This window comes from Enhydra lutris, unplaced genomic scaffold (genome assembly GCF_002288905.1).
Source record: "Enhydra lutris kenyoni isolate GAN:26980312 unplaced genomic scaffold, ASM228890v2 scaffoldscaffold76, whole genome shotgun sequence".
Classification (NCBI taxonomy): Eukaryota; Metazoa; Chordata; class Mammalia; order Carnivora; family Mustelidae; genus Enhydra; species Enhydra lutris.
Window position 1 is genome coordinate 5,483,336 of NW_019154160.1, and position 6,662 is coordinate 5,489,997.

The following is a 6,662-nucleotide window of genomic DNA, read 5'->3' on the forward strand; positions in this document are numbered from 1 at the left end:
GGAAGGATGAAGGAGAGGCTGTGCCATGACTCTTGCTAGGAGTCAGCCTCCACGAGGTAAGAGTTGGCCTTGCAGCCTAAGAAAAATCCGGTTTCAGGAGAAAACTGCAGCCGGACCCATGAGCCCCCTGGTGACGTTGGGAAGAGAACCTCGGTGTTGGAGGGGAGTGGAGCCCACAGTCTACACAGAAGGTTTTGTTTTTGTTTTTATAATTTATTTATTTATTTGACAGAGAGAGAGAGAGCAAGAGAGGGAACACAAGCAGGGGGAGTGGGAGAGGGGGAAGCAGGCTTCCCGCTGAGCAGGGAGCTGGACGCGGGGCTCCATCCCAGGACCATCCCAGGACCCCGGGATCATGACCTGAGCTGAAAGCAGCCACATAACGACTGAGCCACCCAGACGCCTCCTGAATGGTCTTTTTTTTTTTTTTTTAAGATTTCATTTATTTATTTGACAGACAGAGATCACAAGTAGGCAGAGAGATAGGCAGAGAGGAGGAAGCAGGCTTCCTGCTGAGCAGAGAGCCCGACATGGGGCTCGATCCCAGGACCCTGAGATCATAACCCGAGCCGAAGACAGAGGCTTTAACCCACTGAGCCACCCAGGCGCCCCGGTCATCTTTTAATTCGTACTTATGTCCTTCTAGAACTCCCTGTGGAGCTTAACCTTTCATCCAGGTTTGCTACAAGAAGGGGACATTGGCCGTTTCTGAATCCTTTGTGACACTGCTCTGTAGACACCGTCCTTATGTGATTTCATCACGTAAGCGGGATCTTAACATGACCCTAGAAGAGGTAATGGTAGGAGAATGTTTCTTTCTTTGAACTCACGGGGCGATCCTTGAGTCAGACAGTTGGGCCTTTTCCGCCGTCGGGTGGAGACAAACAGCCCCTCTTCTACTCCATCAGCTCCTGTCCCGCTGGCCCCGGCCTCTCGGAGAAGCAGCTTCCGTCCTCCCGCGATCTGCCTCGAACCCTCAGCTGCGTGATTCTTCACCTGCCCTTTCGGTTCTTTTCTGCCTGAGTGTGTAGTAGGTGCCTGTGGGAGACCAGGCCCCTGACATATATTATTTCATCTACACTGGGCCGGAGAGCACCCACCTTGGTGTGAACTCCCGCGGGAACGCTCGCCTGCCACAGTCTTCACTGGCTCAGTTTTGACAGGCTTCGGGACTACTCCAGGAGAGGCAGCTGCCGGCTCAGAGAGGGAAGCTCGGGAACCCCTGCTGCCTCCTCATGGGGGCCCTCCAGGGCTGGGTGCTTCTCCTCTCCCCATCTGCTCATGCCCTTCTCAGTGTTCCAGCTTACGCAGGCCTCAGTTTACCAGCAGACCCTGGCCTTGCCAGCCTGCCCTGAGGCCCACAGCAGGCCCTGGGCTCTACAGCACATGGAACAAAATCACACGGAGGAGGAACCAGCTGGCCTGTCTGGGTTCCACGTGGTCCAGTGGGCTCTGGCCCCAGGCTGGGCATGGTCTACAAACAGGGATGTCAGGGCCTCAGGAGGACAAGGACTGTCACAGACACACGGAAATCATGAGAGGTGCTCAGAGCAATGCATGGCACCAAGTTGAGCTTCAGTGTCCCGCGGCTGTTGTGGGACCTGAGTAGCTCAGTGTCTAATCGTGACAAAGACCGTGAGCGTATTATTGGCCATAATTAGGAGATTTGGTAACATTTTTCAATCGAAAAACCAATCAATTTTATTAGGTATAATGTGTACATGATACACTGCGTTCATTTGAAGTGTAGGATTTGATGAGCTTGGTTGAGTGAAGATACAGTCTGAACTGCATCATTCCAGAATGTTCCCTCCTGCCCTGGCCCTGTCCACTCTCTCGTTATCCCCTACCTCAGACAGCCACTTATCTGCTTCTGTCCCTAGAGCTTCATTTAAGGTTTCTAGAATTTTATTTACATGAAATCCTATTGTGCGTACCCTTGGGTCTGGCTTCTCTCCCTCAGGCTAATCGTTCTGAGATCCATCCATGGTGTGGTGTGTTTCGGAAGTACGTTCCTTTTCCTACGTTGGCCCATTGATTTGGCCCAGCAAGGGCTCAGCAGGGAAGGGCAGGGGTCGGCCCTGGGGTGGAGTCGTGAATGGCCGGGGCAGTCTGCCTTCGTCGGGCTGACCCACAGCCTCATGGGAAGTCAGACATCAAGCAGCCAGCTTGTTATCTGACGACCGCCATCTTAAAGGCTACAAGGCCTTGAGATATGGGGCCTTGTGAGGGCCAAAGAGGTAGGTTTGTGGGAGAAACAGCTGAGCCAAGATATGAAGGAGTAGTCCTCGGGACAAAGAGGTCAGAGCAGCACCTGGTGGTTGGACCAGCCTGGAGCAAGTTCTGAGGGGAGGAGAGGAAGCTGGCGGGTAAGTAGGGTGGAAAGGTGCATGTCTTGGCAGAGCGTTTGGAATTACCCGAGTGACAGAAGGGTTTTTAAACAGAGATGTGGTGTGATTAGATACCCAGACCTAAGGGGCAGTAATGGCCATGAGAGACCTACCAGTGAGGGGCTATTGCCATAACACGGGGCAGAGCCAGTGGCGGTGTAAATTAGAGTCAGATCACGAGGGCAAAGATGGAGGGATTTGCGGACCATTTAGGACATAGAATGCACTGAGGTTTAGGATCCCATAGCCAGCTGTTGGGGGGACCCCGATGCCTGGAGGAGGCCTGGCTGGCAGTGTTCCCTGGGCTCAGATGCTGGGCTTCCTTCCTATTCTAGTCAGCTCAGGTGGCCAGAGCACATACCACAGACAGTGGGTATCCACTTCCATTTCTCACTACTCTGAAGTCCAAGATCAAGGTGCCAGCTGATCCAGGGTCTGGTGAGGCCCCACTTCCTGGTTTGCAGATGGCCACTTTCTCCCTATATCCGCACATAGCAGAGAGCAGAGAGAAAGGAAAGCAAGCTCCCTCTTGTCTTCTTATAAAGACATAAATCCCATCATGGGGCTCTACCCTCATGACCTAACCACTCCCAAAGGCCCACCTCCTAATGCCATTGCCTTGGGGATTTGGGCTTCATATAGGCATTCGTGGTGGATGTGGGGGAGGGGGAGGGGGGACAGACACATAAACATTCAATCCATAAAACTCCTTCACCTCCTGTCCCAGATTTCCCTGTTGCTCTGTCTGGAAGCCCAACCTCTCTGTGACAGTAGCCGTCCATCCATCCCAATCACCGTTCCTGGTTGGGCTGTGGCTAGAGCCCAGCCCAGCTCTTCACCTCCTCCAACTGGAGGTCAGCTCCTGCATCCAGGTTCCAAGGCTTGAGAGTGAGACTTTGTGGAAACTCCAGGGCTCTGGATTCACTCTGTAATGATTCACGATCTGCCTCCCCCTGGAAGTATCAAAAATAGCTCAATGGCCCCAATGGCTTCCTCTCCACCCAGCTCCAAGGCTACAGCTCTCATGGAAGCTTCAGTCCAGTGGTTTCACTCCGGGCCACAGGGGACCCTAACCTTTGGTCTGCTCTCCTGGGTTCCCTCACTCCTATCCTGTTGCTTCAGCCCTGGCCCTTGCCACTAACCCCAGACATTTCCCTCTGTTGACTTTATCGATTAACCCATCTTCCAGAGTTGCCACTGGACACTGCCCTTGAGATATGTTTGGTCTCATGCCCTGTACCCCACAGGGCCATACTTGTTCCATGCTGGCACTTCCCTGAGCCCCAGACCTTGAAGCCTGGGGCAGCCAGGAGGGAAGGAAGAGAGTGGCCTCTCATTGCAGGGTCCCCTGCACCAAGCTTACCCGGACCGCTGTTGATGGCTTGGCCTCCGACGCCCAGCCCTGCTCTGGTCCACTGTCCTGGCCAAGGGCACCTCTGTGGTCCAGCTGTGCCTCCAGCTCCTTGACCTCTGCCTCCTGGCCTGCTGCTGAGTCCTACTGCTCCTTTATCCTGAGGACCCCAGACTCCTCTTATAACCAAGAGGGCACGGAACCCAGCTGACCCAGTCAGAGATCCATACCTGGGAAGACCACGTGAGCCCAGGCTCACATACACACGGAACACTCAGCGGTCGGCAGACAAGGATTGGGCGGGAGTCAAAGACACACAGTCTCATTTTGTCTGCAATTCTGCATAATAGCCAGCTTCATGATATCCTTTATATGGAATTTCACTTCACGGCTCAAAATTATCTACTTAATTACCTGCAGCTTCAGTTGCCACGATTAATGGCTCCGTGCCACTAAGGTGACACCTGGCAACAGTTGTTTATTTATGGGAAGCTACACGAGGAAGCCAAATGGTCCCACTTGTTTATAAATCTGATCAAAGATGTAAAACATGGATTTTTAACTAAATACCTTAGACAAGCCAAAGCCGCAGGCCAAGGAAGCCACTTTTCACTGGATGCTCCCAAGCCAGGTGATCGTCCAGGTTCCTGGAAGCCGCCTGTCCTGCCCCATGATCCCTCTTCAGCCCCGAAAGCAGACCGCACGTCCAACCAGGTGCCCTGCTATTTTATTTTCCTGCCAGCACAACATGAATGCATGTCTACTTCAGGATATTTAATGCTTCTAGTTAAACTGATTTCTTTGAAGAGGAAAGACTAATTTGCATGTGAATGCAAATACAACAAAACGTTAAGTGTGCGCTGGAAGAAGGAAGGAAGGAGTTTACCATTTGTCAAGACAGCAATGGCGACACCTCGTTTCCCACATAAAAGCCCTGGGATTGGTTCTTCGTGTTGATGTAGCACTTAACAATTTGCTGGGGCTGCCACAGACGTGACTGCTTTATACCCAGAGTGTTTCGATGATGTGGCGTTCATTCCTGGGCTAAGTGACAAGAACTCCGCCAGGGAGTCAAGGGATGTGCTCATGCCTAGCCCAACTCCAAAGCCAGTCCCCATTCAAGCCGGGGCGAGCCTTTTCCACCAGAAACAAATCCTTGATTCTCACTCCTGCCTCCCAAGGGACAAGAGGCTAGAGAAGCACTTCCTAAGTAATTCACTCACTACATGTTGGAGGAAGGGGATCAGGATCCAGGTGGTGGCCTCATGACTTTTGATCCCAAAGAGGCTGGTGCTCGAGCCTAATGGGAAGCCGGGGTTGTGTTACTCGACACACCGGGTCGCCAGAACCCGAAACTTTTTAAAAAGAGGAAGGAAATATTATTTTTCCTGGTCACCATTTAGAAAGAACTCAACTTATTTTCCACTGACGTCACTAAAAATGCCATTACTGAGCTGAAAACAAACAGAAAATGTTTGATTCTAATGGGAGATTGTTCCCAGTTGAGGATACAAGCAGATAGTGCACACATAGTGGTAGGTCTGGGATGCTCAAGCCAGAGGGGACCAGGGAGACCACCTTGCCACATGTTCCCATTTGATAGATGGGCACACTGAGGCCCAGACGCCGGAATGGCTGCCTGAGACCAGGTGCTCTGGCAAGTGGAGAGCTCCTGGGGGCTCCCATCCCAGAGGGGAGAGAGAACTTGCTCACTCTGTTAGAAGAAATGTGTAAGGAAAGCTAGCATGTTGTGGGCGAGGGAGCAAGGCTGCGTTTCTCGGTCAAGGACCTTACGAAACTCTGCACATTCATCATCCATCAGTGTGAAGGGCCAAGTTTGCTTCCATATCATATTCATGATGGATTTGCTTATTTAAACGAACGCCATGAGGCTCTGGCGAACACGGTGGAAAAACTTGTGTGTAAGGAAAGGCAATCTGTACATGAGGAGGAAGGAAACGAGGGGGCAGGAAAAGGAAGAGGGGAGACTGGGGAGCTCAGGGACCCAGGATGCCGAGAGCCTCTCTGAGGGGACCTCCTGGGGCAGAGACAGGCTGTGGCACTTACAAGGACTGCCCTGTATTTTCACAACATGTAGGACATCCTTGCCTGGAAAAGTCTTCCTCCTTCCTCAAGGAGCTGTACACGCTAATGAGTTTAATGTTACCAACCAGACTTTTTACAGAAGAGTTTGTGTGCTCGCCGCCCCCCAACCACCTGGTACCCTCTTCACCACCCTTGAGACCCGGCCCTCCCCTCCTCAGGTATTTGCATCCCCGGTGTTCTCAGCAAGGCCTCCTATAACTGACCTCTTGCAAACCAATCCCCATTCCTTTTTTTAAAGATTTTATTTACTTATTTGAGATAGAGAAAGCATGAACCAAGTGGGGGGAGCAGCAGGCAGAGGGAGAAACAGGCTCCGCACTGAGCAGGGAGCCCAATGTGGGGCTCGATCCCAGGACCCTGAGATCATGACCGGAGCCGAAGGCAGACCCTGAATGGACTGAGCCACCCAGGCTCCAATCCCCATTTCTGACATTCTTCTATCTCCTGTATGTGCTTTATTTTTTAATTAAGCAGTAATCACCGTTTATTTCTATTTATTTACTTATTTATAGCTTTAATTTCTTGCCTTTCTGCGTTAGCATGAGAGCCCTGGGAAAGCAGGGGTTGCACTCTCATTTTCTCTACTGGATCCTTGTAGAACTGAACCCATCACATGGGCTGCATTTAGAAATTTCCATTTTCTAAAGTTATCTTCCCATATAGATGATGGCAGAAATATTTAAAACATCCTTTTGAACACATGGCTGCGATTATAGCAATAAGTACAGATCTGGGAGCCTTGGAATCTGTATTTTTTGATCCCTGGTGGCTGAGAGCAGGACCAGTAGAGAGGTCGGTGGGGAGAAGGAGACACA

At 51.5% G+C, this 6,662-nt stretch overlaps 1 long non-coding RNA gene across 1 annotated transcript; it reads right to left on the reverse strand.

Annotated features, from left to right (window-relative positions):
• Positions 1 to 573: 573 nt before the first annotated feature.
• Positions 574 to 4,461, reverse strand: LOC111160505. Its single transcript, XR_002641490.1, has 3 exons — positions 4,312 to 4,461; positions 3,106 to 3,343; positions 574 to 2,869 (listed from the first exon to the last, which is right to left on the reverse strand). It is a non-coding gene; the product is annotated as an uncharacterized LOC111160505 (long non-coding RNA).
• Between the last annotated feature and the right edge of the window lie 2,201 nt (positions 4,462 to 6,662).